We start from the raw sequence: 18,877 nt of genomic DNA on the forward strand, positions 1-18,877 counted from the left end.
GGCCAAATGGTGGCGCTATAACACTGAAAATGCAAACTTTGAACGTGCATATCTCATGAACCGTTTGACCGTTGGCAATGACACTTTGATACACATATTTGTCTCCTCATGGCGAACAACTTTCGTGTTCTGACTTTTGACCTCTGACCTTTAGATTACCCACCATTTTGAATTATATGAAAACCATTTAAAATCTATCTCCTCCCAGAATCTTTGATCAAAATGTACAAAAACGTCTACACTTGAACTTTGGACTTATACGAACAAATAATCGTAACAGATTTCTTTTAAGTGAAAAAATTAAGTTTTTATGAGCCAATGAAAGTTTCTGTTTTGTGAAACCTCTCATGCACCTAATACGTCTTCCAAATACGGTTGGCAGCTAATACCGATACTGCATGATGTTATTGTTTAGAATGAGTCAACTGACAGTGTCTGCTTAGCTCAGTTGGTAGAGCTCTTACCTTTGGACCACAGGGTCACTGGTTAAAATCCGGGTAGCGACTACTCAGCCTGTGATTCTTATTTGTGCCTATTGCTCTCTCTCTGTCTCTCTCCCCCTCTCTCTCTATCTGTCTCTCCACCCTCTCTCTCTCTCTCTCTCTCTCTCCACCTCCCCTCTCTCTATCACTAGGACATGACATCACACTAATAGAGATACTAGTAACTGTAATAGAGTAATTAGTCTAATAGTGTAATAAGTGTATATAGTGTAATAATGTAATAGCAGTGTAATGGTGTAATAAATAGTAGTGTAATAGTAGTGCAATAGTGTAATAAGTGTAATAGTGTAATAAGTGTAATAGTGTAATAAGTGTAATAGTAGTGTAATAGTAGTATAATAGTGTAATATTGTAATAAGTCTAATAGTGCAAAAGTGTAATAGTACTGTAATAGTGTAATATCACTATAATAATTTTAGACCATGGGCTATAGCCCATATCGTACGGCATACTATAGCGCGCCGTTTTTCATCATTTTTGAGGATTTGAAAAAAATGACGAAATGACAAAAACGATGGGTTATAGCCCATGTTTTTTGAAATTTTGAAAAAAAAAGTTAGCCTCGTTTCTCATCATTTTGGACCGTGGGCTATAGCCCATATCGTACGGCATACTATAGCGCGCCGTTTTTCATCATTTTTGAGGATTTGAAAAAAATGACGAAATGACAAAAACGATGGGTTATAGCCCATGTTTTTTGAAATTTTGAAAAAAAAAGTTAGTCTCGTTTCTCATCATTTTGGACCGTGGGCTATAGCCCATATCGTACGGCATACTATAGCGCGCGGTTTTTCATCATTTTTGAGGATTTGAAAAAAATGACGAAATGACAAAAACGATGGGTTATAGCCCATGTTTTTTGAAATTTTGAAAAAAAAAGTTAGCCTCGTTTCTCATCATTTTGGACCGTGGGCTATAGCCCATATCGTACGGCATACTATAGCGCGCCGTTTTTCATCATTTTTGAGGATTTGAAAAAAATGACGAAATGACAAAAACGATGGGTTATAGCCTATGTTTTTTGAAATTTTGAAAAAAGAAGTTAGCCTCGTTTCTCATCATTTTGGACCGTGGGCTATAGCCCATATCGTACGGCATACTATAGCGCGCCGTTTTTCATCATTTTTGAGGATTTGAAAAAAACGACGAAATGACAAAAACGATGGGTTATAGCCCATGTTTTTTGAAATTTTGAAAAAAAAAGTTAGCCTCGTTTCTCATCATTTTGGACCGTGGGCTATAGCCCATATCGTACGGCATACTATAGCGCGCCGTTTTTCATCATTTTTGAGGATTTGAAAAAAATGACAAAAACGATGGGTTATAGCCCATGTTTTTTGAAATTTTGGAAAAAAAAGTTAGCCTCGTTTCTCATCATTTTGGACCGTGGGCTATAGCCCATATCGTACGGCATACTATAGCGCGCCGTTTTTCATCATTTTTGAGGATTTGAAAAAAATTACAAAATGACAAAAACGATGGGTTATAGCCCATGTTTTTTGAAATTTTGAAAAAAAAAGTTAGACTCGTTTCTCATCATTTTGGACCGTGGGCTATAGCCCATATCGTACGGCATACTATAGCGCGCCGTTTTTCATCATTTTTGAGGATTTGAAAAAAATGACGAAATGACAAAAACGATGGGTTATAGCCCATGTTTTTTGAAATTTTGAAAAAAAAAGTTAGCCTCGTTTCTCATCATTTTGGACCATGGGCTATAGCCCATATCGTACGGCATACTATAGCGCGCCGTTTTTCATCATTTTTGAGGATTTGAAAAAAATGACGAAATGACAAAAACGATGGGTTATAGCCCATGTTTTTTGAAATTTTGAAAAAAAAAGTTAGCCTCGTTTCTCATCATTTTGGACCGTGGGCTATAGCCCATATCGTACGGCATACTATAGCGCGCCGTTTTTCATCATTTTTGAGGATTTGAAAAAAATGACGAAATGACAAAAACGATGGGTTATAGCCCATGTTTTTTGAAATTTTGAAAAAAAAAGTTAGCCTCGTTTCTCATCATTTTGGACCGTGGGCTATAGCCCATATCGTACGGCATACTATAGCGCGCCGTTTTTCATCATTTTTGAGGATTTGAAAAAAATGACGAAATGACAAAAACGATGGGTTATAGCCCATGTTTTTTGAAATTTTGAAAAAAAAAGTTAGTCTCGTTTCTCATCATTTTGGACCGTGGGCTATAGCCCATATCGTACGGCATACTATAGCGCGCGGTTTTTCATCATTTTTGAGGATTTGAAAAAAATGACGAAATGACAAAAACGATGGGTTATAGCCCATGTTTTTTGAAATTTTGAAAAAAAAAGTTAGCCTCGTTTCTCATCATTTTGGACCGTGGGCTATAGCCCATATCGTACGGCATACTATAGCGCGCCGTTTTTCATCATTTTTGAGGATTTGAAAAAAATGACGAAATGACAAAAACGATGGGTTATAGCCTATGTTTTTTGAAATTTTGAAAAAAGAAGTTAGCCTCGTTTCTCATCATTTTGGACCGTGGGCTATAGCCCATATCGTACGGCATACTATAGCGCGCCGTTTTTCATCATTTTTGAGGATTTGAAAAAAACGACGAAATGACAAAAACGATGGGTTATAGCCCATGTTTTTTGAAATTTTGAAAAAAAAAGTTAGCCTCGTTTCTCATCATTTTGGACCGTGGGCTATAGCCCATATCGTACGGCATACTATAGCGCGCCGTTTTTCATCATTTTTGAGGATTTGAAAAAAATGACAAAAACGATGGGTTATAGTCCATGTTTTTTGAAATTTTGGAAAAAAAAGTTAGCCTCGTTTCTCATCATTTTGGACCGTGGGCTATAGCCCATATCGTACGGCATACTATAGCGCGCCGTTTTTCATCATTTTTGAGGATTTGAAAAAAATTACAAAATGACAAAAACGATGGGTTATAGCCCATGTTTTTTGAAATTTTGAAAAAAAAAGTTAGCCTCGTTTCTCATCATTTTGGACCGTGGGCTATAGCCCATATCGTACGGCATACTATAGCGCGCCGTTTTTCATCATTTTTGAGGATTTGAAAAAAATGACGAAATGACAAAAACGATGGGTTATAGCCCATGTTTTTTGAAATTTTGAAAAAAAAAGTTAGCCTCGTTTCTCATCATTTTGGACCATGGGCTATAGCCCATATCGTACGGCATACTATAGCGCGCCGTTTTTCATCATTTTTGAGGATTTGAAAAAAATGACGAAATGACAAAAACGATGGGTTATAGCCCATGTTTTTTGAAATTTTGAAAAAAAAAGTTAGCCTCGTTTCTCATCATTTTGGACCGTGGGCTATAGCCCATATCGTACGGCATACTATAGCGCGCCGTTTTTCATCATTTTTGAGGATTTGAAAAAAATGACGAAATGACAAAAACGATGGGTTATAGCCCATGTTTTTTGAAATTTTGAAAAAAAAAGTTAGCCTCGTTTCTCATCATTTTGGACCGTGGGCTATAGCCCATATCGTACGGCATACTATAGCGCGCCGTTTTTCATCATTTTTGAGGATTTGAAAAAAATGACGAAATGACAAAAACGATGGGTTATAGCCCATGTTTTTTGAAATTTTGAAAAAAAAAGTTAGCCTCGTTTCTCATCATTTTGGACCGTGGGCTATAGCCCATATCGTACGGCATACTATAGCGCGCCGTTTTTCATCATTTTTGAGGATTTGAAAAAAATGACGAAATGACAAAAACGATGGGTTATAGCCCATGTTTTTTGAAATTTTGAAAAAAAAAGTTAGCCTCGTTTCTCATCATTTTGGACCGTGGGCTATAGCCCATATCGTACGGCATACTATAGCGCGCGGTTTTTCATCATTTTTGAGGATTTGAAAAAAATGACGAAATGACAAAAACGATGGGTTATAGCCCATGTTTTTTGAAATTTTGAAAAAAAAAGTTAGCCTCGTTTCTCATCATTTTGGACAGTGGGCTATAGCCCATATCGTACGGCATACTATAGCGCGTGGTTTTTCATCATTTTTGAGGATTTGAAAAAAAATGACGAAATGACAAAAACAATGGGTTATAGCCCATGTTTTTTAAAATTTTGAAAAAAAAAGTTAGCCTCGTTTCTCATCATTTTGGACCGTGGGCTATAGCCCATATCGTACGGCATACTATAGCGCGCCGTTTTTCATCATTTTTGAGGATTTGAAAAAAATGACGAAATGACAAAAACGATGGGTTATAGCCCATGTTTTTTGAAATTTTGAAAAAAAAAGTTAGCCTCGTTTCTCATCATTTTGGACCGTGGGCTATAGCCCATATCGTACGGCATACTATAGCGCGCCGTTTTTCATCATTTTTGAGGATTTGAAAAAAATGACGAAATGACAAAAACGATGGGTTATAGCCCATGTTTTTTGAAATTTTGAAAAAAAAAGTTAGCCTCGTTTCTCATCATTTTGGACCGTGGGCTATAGCCCATATCGTACGGCATACTATAGCGCGCCGTTTTTCATCATTTTTGAGGATTTGAAAAAAATGACGAAATGACAAAAACGATGGGTTATAGCCCATGTTTTTTGAAATTTTGAAAACAAAAGTTAGCCTCGTTTCTCATCATTTTGGACCGTGGGCTATAGCCCATATCGTACGGCATACTATAGTGCGCCGTTTTTCATCATTTTTGAGGATTTGAAAAAAATGACGAAATGACAAAAACGATGGGTTATAGCCCATGTTTTTTGAAATGTTGAAAAAAAAAGTTAGCCTCGTTTCTCATCATTTTGGACCGTGGGCTATAGCCCATATCGTACGGCATACTATAGCGCGCGGTTTTTCATCATTTTTGAGGATTTGAAAAAAATGACGAAATGACAAAAACGATGGGTTATAGCCCATGTTTTTTGAAATTTTGAAAAAAAAAGTTAGCCTCGTATCTCATCATTTTGGACCGTGGGCTATAGCCCATATCGTACGGCATACTAAAGCGCGCCGTTTTTCATCATTTTTGAGGATTTGAAAAAAATGACGAAATGACAAAAACGATGGGTTATAGCCCATGTTTTTTGAAATTTTGAAAAAAAAAGTTAGCCTCGTTTCTCATCATTTTGGACCGTGGGCTATAGCCCATATCGTACGGCATACTATAGCGCGCCGTTTTTCATCATTTTTGAGGATTTGAAAAAAATGACAAAATGACAAAAACGATGGGTTATAGCCCATGTTTTTTGAAATTTTGAAAAAAAAAGTTAGCCTCGTTTCTCATCATTTTGGACCGTGGGCTATAGCCCATATCGTACGGCATACTATAGCGCGCCGTTTTTCATCATTTTTGAGGATTTGAAAATAATGAAAATATGAAAAAAACGATGGGTTATAGCCCATGTTTTTTGAAATTTTGAAAAAGAAAGTTATCCTCGTTTCTCATCATTTTGGACCGTGGGCTATAGCCCATATCGTACGGCATACTATAGCGCGCCGTTTTTCATCATTTTTGAGGATTTGAAAAAAATGACGAAATGACAAAAACGATGGGTTATAGCCCATGTTTTTTGAAATTTTGAAAAAAAAAGTAAGCCTCGTTTCTCATCATTTTGGACCGTGGGCTATAGCCCATATCGTACGGCATACTATAGCGCGCCGTTTTTCATCATTTTTGAGGATTTGAAAAAAATGACGAAATGACAAAAACGATGGGTTATAGCCCATGTTTTTTGAAATTTTGAAAAAAAAAGTTAGCCTCGTTTCTCATCATTTTGGACCGTGGGCTATAGCCCATATCGTACGGCATACTATAGCGCGCCGTTTTTCATCATTTTTGAGGATTTGAAAAAAATGACAAAATGACAAAAACGATGGGTTATAGCCCATGTTTTTTGAAATTTTGAAAAAAAAAGTTAGCCTCGTTTCTCATCATTTTGGACCGTGGGCTATAGCCCATATCGTACGGCATACTATAGCGCGCCGTTTTTCATCATTTTTGAGGATTTGAAAATAATGAAAATATGAAAAAAACGATGGGTTATAGCCCATGTTTTTTGAAATTTTGAAAAAGAAAGTTATCCTCGTTTCTCATCATTTTGGACCGTGGGCTATAGCCCATATCGTACGGCATACTATAGCGCGCCGTTTTTCATCATTTTTGAGGATTTGAAAAAAATGACGAAATGACAAAAACGATGGGTTATAGCCCATGTTTTTTGAAATTTTGAAAAAAAAAGTTAGCCTCGTTTCTCATCATTTTGGACCGTGGGCTATAGCCCATATCGTACGGCATACTATAGCGCGCCGTTTTTCATCATTTTTGAGGATTTGAAAAAAATGACGAAATGACAAAAACGATGGGTTATAGCCCATGTTTTTTGAAATTTTGAAAAAAAAAGTTAGCCTCGTTTCTCATCATTTTGGACCGTGGGCTATAGCCCATATCGTACGGCATACTATAGCGCGCCGTTTTTCATCATTTTTGAGGATTTGAAAAAAATGACGAAATGACAAAAACGATGGGTTATAGCCCATGTTTTTTGAAATTTTGAAAACAAAAGTTAGCCTCGTTTCTCATCATTTTGGACCGTGGGCTATAGCCCATATCGTACGGCATACTATAGTGCGCCGTTTTTCATCATTTTTGAGGATTTGAAAAAAATGACGAAATGACAAAAACGATGGGTTATAGCCCATGTTTTTTGAAATTTTGAAAAAAAAAGTTAGCCTCGTTTCTCATCATTTTGGACCGTGGGCTATAGCCCATATCGTACGGCATACTATAGCGCGCGGTTTTTCATCATTTTTGAGGATTTGAAAAAAATGACGAAATGACAAAAACGATGGGTTATAGCCCATGTTTTTTGAAATTTTGAAAAAAAAAGTTAGCCTCGTATCTCATCATTTTGGACCGTGGGCTATAGCCCATATCGTACGGCATACTATAGCGCGCCGTTTTTCATCATTTTTGAGGATTTGAAAAAAATGACGAAATGACAAAAACGATGGGTTATAGCCCATGTTTTTTGAAATTTTGAAAAAAAAAGTTAGCCTCGTTTCTCATCATTTTGGACCGTGGGCTATAGCCCATATCGTACGGCATACTATAGCGCGCCGTTTTTCATCATTTTTGAGGATTTGAAAAAAATGACAAAATGACAAAAACGATGGGTTATAGCCCATGTTTTTTGAAATTTTGAAAAAAAAAGTTAGCCTCGTTTCTCATCATTTTGGACCGTGGGCTATAGCCCATATCGTACGGCATACTATAGCGCGCCGTTTTTCATCATTTTTGAGGATTTGAAAATAATGAAAATATGAAAAAAACGATGGGTTATAGCCCATGTTTTTTGAAATTTTGAAAAAAAAAAGTTATCCTCGTTTCTCATCATTTTGGACCATGGGCTATAGCCCATATCGTACGGCATACTATAGCACGCCGTTTTTCATCATTTTTGAGGATTTGAAAAAAATGACGAAATGACAAAAACGATGGTTTATAGCCCATGTTTTTTGAAATTTTGAAAAAAAAAACTTATCCTTGTTTCTCATCATTTTGGACCATGGGCTATAGCCCATATCGTTCTAGTCAGGGTTCTAGTCTCCTGAAGAACATTTTCACTGTCCATCTAAATTCTTAAAGGCTGGTTAAATGAGACATGGGCTATAACCCATCGTTTTTTTCATATTTTCATTATTTTCAAATCCTCAAAAACGATGAAAAGCGGCGTGCTATAGTATGCCGTACGATATGGGCTATAGCCCATGGTCCAAAATGATGAGAAATGAGGATAACTGAAATTGTAGTAGTGGTTAAGATGTTGGCTTTCCACGTGGGAGACCAGGGTTCGATTCCCGGCTGTTACACTATCATACAAAAGAAGACCTCAACAGCGCTAAGAAAGATCTGATTAATATGATGCTGTGTTATTTAAACTTTACTAACTGAAGGCTAACGAACAAAAGATCACTTCAAAATTACCAGGAGACTTTGCCTGAGAGTGTCTGACTGATGGTGCAGTGGTCTAATCATCAGGGTTTCAGTACAGACATTCCATGTTCAAGGCCTGTTCCTCCTACAGCTCAATGCTGCAGTAATTTGAACCTTTCAAGGCTAGAATAAAAAATAAAAACTCAAAAGCACCCGGAGACATCTGCTGAATGCCCAAAGGTGCCGTGGCGTAATGGTGTGGAGCGCTTGGCCCGATGCCTCTGCTACAGTCAGTTGGCCGGTTCAAGTCCCATGTCATGACATCAAGGTGCTGGAGGACCATCGGGAGTTCCTCCTACAGCTCAATGCTGCAGTAATTTGAACTTTTCAAGGCTAGAATAAATAAAAAAAACTCAAAAGCACCCGGAGACATCTGCTGAATGCCCAAAGGTGCCGTGGTGTAATGGTGTGGAGCGCTTGGCCCGATGCCTCTGCTACAGTCAGTTGGCCGGTTCAAGTCCCATGTCATGACATCAAGGTGCTGGAGGACCATCGGGAGTTCCTCCTACAGCTCAATGCTGCAGTTATTTGAACTTTTCAAGGCTAGAATAAATAAAAAAAACTCAAAAGCACCCCGAGACATCTGCTGAATGCCCAAAGGTGCCGTGGTGTAATGGTGTGGAGCGCTTGGCCCGTTGCCTCTGCTACAGTCAGTTGGCCGGTTCAAGTCCCATGTCATGACATCAAGGTGCTGGAGGACCATCGGGAGACGGTGCTCTCTCCCCCTGTTTCCTGAGATGTAACGGTTGGGGCTTATGTCTGAAAGAACCCTGTCCAGCTAATCTTTTACCATGAAAATGTCCAATTTAACATACTCTTACCACCTCTCAGTGTGCCATTTTCCAACTGGCCTGGAAGCCAGACATAAAAGAGGGACTTTCCAACCAAATTTTGGGCCACCTCAATTTCCCAAATTAGCAATTTCCGCAATTTGCAATTTCCAATTTCCGCAATTTGCAATTTCCTCAATTTCCGCAATTTCCAATTTCCCAAATTTGCAATTTCCGCAATTTGCAATTTCCGCAATTTCCGCAATTTTCAATTTCCGCAATTTGCAATTTTCAATTTCCGCAATTTGCAATTTCCGCAATTTCCAATTTCCCAAATTTGCAATTTCCGCAATTTGCAGTTTTTCATTCATATAGTCACAGACTATTCTGTCAGATGATGGGCCAAAATGCATTGCTATTTCTTTTTTAAAGTTTGACCTAATTCTTATCTGTAAAACTTTAGGTGGACAGGGTTCTTTCAAACATAACCCCCAAATGCTACTTTTCAGGAAACAGGGGGAGAGAGCACCGTCTCCCGATGGTCCTCCAGCACCTTGATGTCATGACATGGGACTTGAACCAGCCAACTGACTGTAGCAGAGGCAACGGGCCAAGCGCTCCACACCATTACGCCACGGCACCTTTGGGCATTCAGCAGATGTCTCCGGGTGCTTTTGAGTTTTTATTTTTTATTCTAGCCTTGAAAAGTTCAAATTACTGCAGCATTGAGCTGTAGGAGGAACTCCCGATGGTCCTCCAGCACCTTGATGTCATGACATGGGACTTGAACCGGCCAACTGACTGTAGCAGAGGCAACGGGCCAAGCGCTCCACAACAGTACGCCGCGGCACCTTTGGGCATTCAGCAGATGTCTCCGGGTGCTTTTGAGTTTTTATTTTTTATTCTAGCCTTGAAAAGTTCAAATTACTGCAGCATTGAGCTGTAGGAGGAAATCCCGATGGTCCTCCAGCACCTTGATGTCATGACATGGGACTTGAACCGGCCAACTGACTGTAGCAGAGGCATCGGGCCAAGCGCTCCACACCATTACGCCACGGCACCTTTGGGCATTCAGCAGATGTCTCCGGGTGCTTTTGAGTTTCTATTTTTTATTCTAGCCTTGAAAAGTTCAAATTACTGCACCATTGAGCTGTAGGAGGAACAGGCCTTGAACATGGAATGTCTGTACTGAAACCCTGATGATTAGACCACTGCACCATCAGTCAGACACTCTCAGGCAAAGTCTCCTGGTAATTTTGAAGTGATCTTTTGTTCATTAGCCTTCAGTTAGTAAAGTTTAAATAACACAGCATCATATTAATCAGATCTTTCTTAGCGCTGTTGAGGTCTTCTTTTGTATGATAGTGTAACAGCCGGGAATCGAACCCTGGTCTCCCACGTGGAAAGCCAACATCTTAACCACTACGACAATTAGAGTTATCCTCGTTTCTCATCATCTTGGACCATGGGCTATAGCCCATATCGTACGGCATACTATAGCGTGCCGTTTTCATCATTTTTGATGATTTGACAAAAAAAGAAAAAAATTAAAAACGATGGGTTATAGCCCATGTTTTTTGAAATTTTGAAAAAAAAAGTTAGCCTCGTTTCTCATCATTTTGGACCGTGGGCTATAGCCCATATCGTACGGCATACTATAGCGCGCCGTTTTTCATAATTTTTGAGGATTTGAAAAAAATGACGAAATGACAAAAACGATGGGTTATAGCCCATGTTTTTTGAAATTTTGAAAAAAAAAGTTAGCCTTGTTTCTCATCATTTTGGACCGTGGGCTATAGCCCATATCGTACGGCATACTATAGCGCGCCGTTTTTCATCATTTTTGAGGATTTGAAAAAAATGACGAAATGACAAAAACGATGGGTTATAGCCCATGTTTTTTGAAATTTTGAAAAAAAAAGTTAGCCTCGTTTCTCATCATTTTGGACCGTGGGCTATAGCCCATATCGTACGGCATACTATAGCGCGCCGTTTTTCATCATTTTTGAGGATTTGAAAAAAATGACGAAATGACAAAAACGATGGGTAATAGCCAATGTTTTTTGAAATTTTGAAAAAAAAAGTTAGCCTCGTTTCTCATCATTTTGGACCGTGGGCTATAGCCCATATCGTACGGCATACTATAGCGCGCCGTTTTTCATCATTTTTGAGGATTTGAAAAAAATGACGAAATGACAAAAACGATGGGTTATAGCCCATGTTTTTTGAAATTTTGAAAAAAAAAGTTAGCCTCGTTTCTCATCATTTTGGACCGTGGGCTATAGCCCATATCGTACGGCATACTATAGCGCGCCGTTTTTCATCATTTTTGAGGATTTGAAAAAAATGACGAAATGACAAAAACGATGGGTTATAGCCCATGTTTTTTGAAATTTTGAAAAAAAAAGTTAGCCTCGTTTCTCATCATTTTGGACCGTGGGCTATAGCCCATATCGTACGGCATACTATAGCGCGCCGTTTTTCATCATTTTTGAGGATTTGAAAAAATGACGAAATGACAAAAACGATGGGTTATAGCCCATGTTTTTAGAAATTTTGGAAAAAAAAGTTAGCCTCGTTTCTCATCATTTTGGACCGTGGGCTATAGCCCATATCGTACGGCATACTATAGCGCGCCGTTTTTCATCATTTTTGAGGATTTGAAAAAAATGACGAAATGACAAAAACGATGGGTTATAGCCAAGGTTTTTTGAAATTTTGAAAAAAAAAGTTAGCCTCGTTTCTCATCATTTTGGACCGTGGGCTATAGCCCATATCGTACGGCATACTATAGCGCGCCGTTTTTCATAATTTTTGAGGATTTGAAAAAAATGACGAAATGACAAAAACGATGGGTAATAGCCCATGTTTTTTGAAATTTTGAAAAAAAAAGTTAGCCTCGTTTCTCATCATTTTGGACCGTGGGCTATAGCCCATATCGTACGGCATACTATAGCGCGCCGTTTTTCATCATTTTTGAGGATTTGAAAAAAATGACGAAATGACAAAAACGATGGGTTATAGCCCATGTTTTTTGAAAATTTGAAAAAAAAAGTTAGCCTCGTTTCTCATCATTTTGGACCGTGGGCTATAGCCCATATCGTACGGCATACTATAGCGCGCCGTTTTTCATCATTTTTGAGGATTTGAAAAAAATGACGAAATGACAAAAACGATGGGTTATAGCCCATGTTTTTTGAAAATTTGAAAAAAAAATTAGCCTCGTTTCTCATCATTTTGGACCGTGGGCTATAGCCCATATCGTACGGCATACTATAGCGCGCCGTTTTTCATCATTTTTGAGGATTTGAAAAAATGACGAAATGACAAAAACGATGGGTTATAGCCCATGTTTTTTGAAATTTTGAAAAAAAAAGTTAGCCTCGTTTCTCATCATTTTGGACCGTGGGCTATAGCCCATATCGTACGGCATACTATAGCGCGCCGTTTTTCATCATTTTTGAGGATTTGAAAAAAATGACGAAATGACAAAAACGATGGGTTATAGCCCATGTTTTTTGAAATTTTGAAAAAAAAAATTAGCCTCGTTTCTCATCATTTTGGACCGTGGGCTTTAGCCCATATTGTACGGCATACTATAGCGCGCCGTTTTTCATCATTTTTGAGGATTTGAAAAAAATGACGAAATGACAAAAACGATGGGTTATAGCCCATGTTTTTTGAAATTTTGAAAAAAAAAGTTAGCCTCGTTTCTCATCATTTTGGCCCGTGGGCTATAGCCCATATCGTACGGCATACTATAGCGCGCCGTTTTTCATCATTTTTGAGGATTTGAAAAAATGACGAAATGACAAAAACGATGGGTTATAGCCCATGTTTTTTGAAATTTTGAAAAAAAAAGTTAGCCTCGTTTCTCATCATTTTGGACCGTGGGCTATAGCCCATATCGTACGGCATACTATAGCGCGCCGTTTTTCATCATTTTTGAGGATTTGAAAAAAATGACGAAATGACAAAAACGATGGGTTATAGCCCATGTTTTTTGAAATTTTGAAAAAAAAAGTTAGCCTCGTTTCTCATCATTTTGGACCGTGGGCTATAGCCCATATCGTACGGCATACTATAGCGCGCCGTTTTTCATCATTTTTGAGGATTTGAAAAAAATGACGAAATGACAAAAACGATGGGTTATAGCCCATGTTTTTTGAAATTTTGAAAAAAAAAGTTAGCCTCGTTTCTCATCATTTTGGACCGTGGGCTATAGCCCATATCGTACGGCATACTATAGCGCGCCGTTTTTCATCATTTTTGAGGATTTAAAAAAAATGACGAAATGACAAAAACGATGGGTTATAGCCCATGTTTTTTGAAATTTTGAAAAAAAAAGTTAGCCTCGTTTCTCATCATTTTGGACCGTGGGCTATAGCCCATATCGTACGGCATACTATAGCGCGCCGTTTTTCATCATTTTTGAGGATTTGAAAAAAATGACGAAATGACAAAAACGATGGGTTATAGCCCATGTTTTTTGAAAATTTGAAAAAAAAAGTTAGCCTCGTTTCTCATCATTTTGGACCGTGGGCTATAGCCCATATCGTACGGCATACTATAGCGCGCCGTTTTTCATCATTTTTGAGGATTTGAAAAAAATGACGAAATGACAAAAACGATGGGTTATAGCCCATGTTTTTTGAAAATTTGAAAAAAAAAGTTAGCCTCGTTTCTCATCATTTTGGACCGTGGGCTATAGCCCATATCGTACGGCATACTATAGCGCGCCGTTTTTCATCATTTTTGAGGATTTGAAAAAATGACGAAATGACAAAAACGATGGGTTATAGCCCATGTTTTTTGAAATTTTGAAAAAAAAATTAGCCTCGTTTCTCATCATTTTGGACCGTGGGCTATAGCCCATATCGTACGGCATACTATAGCGCGCCGTTTTTCATCATTTTTGAGGATTTGAAAAAAATGACGAAATGACAAAAACGATGGGTTATAGCCCATGTTTTTTGAAATTTTGAAAAAAAAAGTTAGCCTCGTTTCTCATCATTTTGGACCGTGGGCTATAGCCCATATCGTACGGCATACTATAGCGCGCCGTTTTTCATCATTTTTGAGGATTTAAAAAAAATGACGAAATGACAAAAACGATGGGTTATAGCCCATGTTTTTTGAAATTTTGAAAAAAAAAGTTAGCCTCGTTTCTCATCATTTTGGACCGTGGGCTATAGCCCATATCGTACGGCATACTATAGCGCGCCGTTTTTCATCATTTTTGAGGATTTGAAAAAAATGACGAAATGACAAAAACGATGGGTTATAGCCCATGTTTTTTGAAAATTTGAAAAAAAAAGTTAGCCTCGTTTCTCATCATTTTGGACCGTGGGCTATAGCCCATATCGTACGGCATACTATAGCGCGCCGTTTTTCATCATTTTTGAGGATTTGAAAAAAATGACGAAATGACAAAAACGATGGGTTATAGCCCATGTTTTTTGAAAATTTGAAAAAAAAAGTTAGCCTCGTTTCTCATCATTTTGGACCGTGGGCTATAGCCCATATCGTACGGCATACTATAGCGCGCCGTTTTTCATCATTTTTGAGGATTTGAAAAAAATGACGAAATGACAAAAACGATGGGTTATAGCCCATGTTTTTTGAAAATTTGAAAAAAAAAGTTAGCCTCGTTTCTCATCATTTTGGACCGTGGGCTATAGCCCATATCGTACGGCATACTATAGCGCGCCGTTTTTCATCATTTTTGAGGATTTGAAAAAATGACGAAATGACAAAAACGATGGGTTATAGCCCATGTTTTTTGAAATTTTGAAAAAAAAAGTTAGCCTCGTTTCTCATCATTTTGGACCGTGGGCTATAGCCCATATCGTACGGCATACTATAGCGCGCCGTTTTTCATCATTTTTGAGGATTTGAAAAAAATGACGAAATGACAAAAACGATGGGTTATAGCCCATGTTTTTTGAAATTTTGAAAAAAAAATTAGCCTCGTTTCTCATCATTTTGGACCGTGGGCTATAGCCCATATCGTACGGCATACTATAGCGCGCCGTTTTTCATCATTTTTGAGGATTTGAAAAAAATTACGAAATGACAAAAACGATGGGTTATAGCCCATGTTTTTTGAAATTTTGAAAAAAAAAGTTAGCCTCGTTTCTCATCATTTTGGACCGTGGGCTATAGCCCATATCGTACGGCATACTATAGCGCGCCGTTTTTCATCATTTTTGAGGATTTAAAAAAAATGACGAAATGACAAAAACGATGGGTTATAGCCCATGTTTTTTGAAATTTTGAAAAAAAAAGTTAGCCTCGTTTCTCATCATTTTGGACCGTGGGCTATAGCCCATATCGTACGGCATACTATAGCGCGCCGTTTTTCATCATTTTTGAGGATTTGAAAAAAATGACGAAATGACAAAAACGATGGGTTATAGCCCATGTTTTTTGAAAATTTGAAAAAAAAAGTTAGCCTCGTTTCTCATCATTTTGGACCGTGGGCTATAGCCCATATCGTACGGCATACTATAGCGCGCCGTTTTTCATCATTTTTGAGGATTTGAAAAAAATGACGAAATGACAAAAACGATGGGTTATAGCCCATGTTTTTTGAAAATTTGAAAAAAAAAGTTAGCCTCGTTTCTCATCATTTTGGACCGTGGGCTATAGCCCATATCGTACGGCATACTATAGCGCGCCGTTTTTCATCATTTTTGAGGATTTGAAAAAATGACGAAATGACAAAAACGATGGGTTATAGCCCATGTTTTTTGAAATTTTGAAAAAAAAAGTTAGCCTCGTTTCTCATCATTTTGGACCGTGGGCTATAGCCCATATCGTACGGCATACTATAGCGCGCCGTTTTTCATCATTTTTGAGGATTTGAAAAAAATGACGAAATGACAAAAACGATGGGTTATAGCCCATGTTTTTTGAAATTTTGAAAAAAAAATTAGCCTCGTTTCTCATCATTTTGGACCGTGGGCTATAGCCCATATCGTACGGCATACTATAGCGCGCCGTTTTTCATCATTTTTGAGGATTTGAAAAAAATGACGAAATGACAAAAACGATGGGTTATAGCCCATGTTTTTTGAAATTTTGAAAAAAAAAGTTAGCCTCGTTTCTCATCATTTTGGACCGTGGGCTATAGCCCATATCGTACGGCATACTATAGCGCGCCGTTTTTCATCATTTTTGAGGATTTGAAAAAAATGACGAAATGACAAAAACGATGGGTTATAGCCCATGTTTTTTGAAATTTTGAAAAAAAAAGTTAGCCTCGTTTCTCATCATTTTGGACCGTGGGCTATAGCCCATATCGTACGGCATACTATAGCGCGCCATTTTTCATCATTTTTGAGGATTTGAAAAAAATGACGAAATGACAAAAACGATGGGTTATAGCCCATGTTTTTTGAAATTTTGAAAAAAAAAGTTAGCCTCGTTTCTCATCATTTTGGACCGTGGGCTATAGCCCATATCGTACGGCATACTATAGCGCGCCGTTTTTCATCATTTTTGAGGATTTAAAAAAAATGACGAAATGACAAAAACGATGGGTTATAGCCCATGTTTTTTGAAATTTTGAAAAAAAAAGTTAGCCTCGTTTCTCATCATTTTGGACCGTGGGCTATAGCCCATATCGTACGGCATACTATAGCGCGCCGTTTTTCATCATTTTTGAGGATTTGAAAAAAATGACGAAATGACAAAAACGATGGGTTATAGCCCATGTTTTTTGAAATTTTGAAAAAAAAAGTTAGCCTCGTTTCTCATCATTTTGGACCGTGGGCTATAGCCCATATCGTACGGCATACTATAGCGCGCCGTTTTTCATCATTTTTGAGGATTTAAAAAAAATGACGAAATGACAAAAACGATGGGTTATAGCCCATGTTTTTTGAAATTTTGAAAAAAAAAGTTAGCCTCGTTTCTCATCATTTTGGACCGTGGGCTATAGCCCATATCGTACGGCATACTATAGCGCGCCGTTTTTCATCATTTTTGAGGATTTGAAAAAAATGACGAAATGACAAAAACGATGGGTTATAGCCCATGTTTTTGAAATTTGAAAAAAAAGTTAGCCTCGTTTCTCATCATTTTGGACCGTGGGCTATAGCCCATATCGTACGGCATACTATAGCGCGCCGTTTTTCATCATTTTTGAGGATTTGAAAAAAATGACGAAATGACAAAAACGATGGGTTATAGCCCATGTTTTTTGAAAATTTGAAAAAAAAAGTTAGCCTCGTTTCTCATCATTTTGGACCGTGGGCTATAGCCCATATCGTACGGCATACTATAGCGCGCCGTTTTTCATCATTTTTGAGGATTTGAAAAAATGACGAAATGACAAAAACGATGGGTTATAGCCCATGTTTTTTGAAATTTTGAAAAAAAAAGTTAGCCTCGTTTCTCATCATTTTGGACCGTGGGCTATAGCCCATATCGTACGGCATACTATAGCGCGCCGTTTTTCATCATTTTTGAGGATTTGAAAAAAATGACGAAATGACAAAAACGATGGGTTATAGCCCATGTTTTTTGAAATTTTGAAAAAAAAAGTTAGCCTCGTTTCTCATCATTTTGGACCGTGGGCTATAGCCCATATCGTACGGCATACTATAGCGCGCCGTTTTTCATCATTTTTGAGGATTTGAAAAAAATGACGAAATGACAAAAACGATGGGTTATAGCCCATGTTTTTTGAAATTTTGAAAAAAAAAGTTAGCCTCGTTTCTCATCATTTTGGACCGTGGGCTATAGCCCATATCGTACGGCATACTATAGCGCGCCGTTTTTCATCATTTTTGAGGATTTAAAAAAATGACGAAATGACAAAAACGATGGGTTATAGCCCATGTTTTTTGAAATTTTGAAAAAAAAGTTAGCCTCGTTTCTCATCATTTTGGACCGTGGGCTATAGCCCATATCGTACGGCATACTATAGCGCGCCGTTTTTCATCATTTTTGAGGATTTGAAAAAAATGACGAAATGACAAAAACGATGGGTTATAGCCCATGTTTTTTGAAAATTTGAAAAAAAAAGTTAGCCTCGTTTCTCATCATTTTGGACCGTGGGCTATAGCCCATATCGTACGGCATACTATAGCGCGCCGTTTTTCATCATTTTTGAGGATTTGAAAAAAATGACGAAATGACAAAAACGATGGGTTATAGCCCATGTTTTTTGAAAATTTGAAAAAAAAGTTAGCCTCGTTTCTCATCATTTTGGACCGTGGGCTATAGCCCATATCGTACGGCATACTATAGCGCGCCGTTTTTCATCATTTTTGAGGATTTGAAAAAAATGACGAAATGACAAAAACGATGGGTTATAGCCCATGTTTTTTGAAATTTTGAAAAAAAAAGTTAGCCCCGTTTCTCATCATTTTGGACCGTGGGCTATAGCCCATATCGTACGGCATACTATAGCGCGCCGTTTTTCATCATTTTTGAGGATTTGAAAAAAATGACGAAATGACAAAAACGATGGGTTATAGCCCATGTTTTTTGAAATTTTGAAAAAAAAAGTTAGCCTCGTTTCTCATCATTTTGGACCGTGGGCTATAGCCCATATCGTACGGCATACTATAGCGCGCCGTTTTTCATCATTTTTGAGGATTTGAAAAAAATGACGAAATGACAAAAACG

Source organism: Protomyctophum bolini (assembly GCF_963924005.1).
Source record: "Protomyctophum bolini genome assembly, chromosome: 7".
Classification (NCBI taxonomy): Eukaryota; Metazoa; Chordata; class Actinopteri; order Myctophiformes; family Myctophidae; genus Protomyctophum; species Protomyctophum bolini.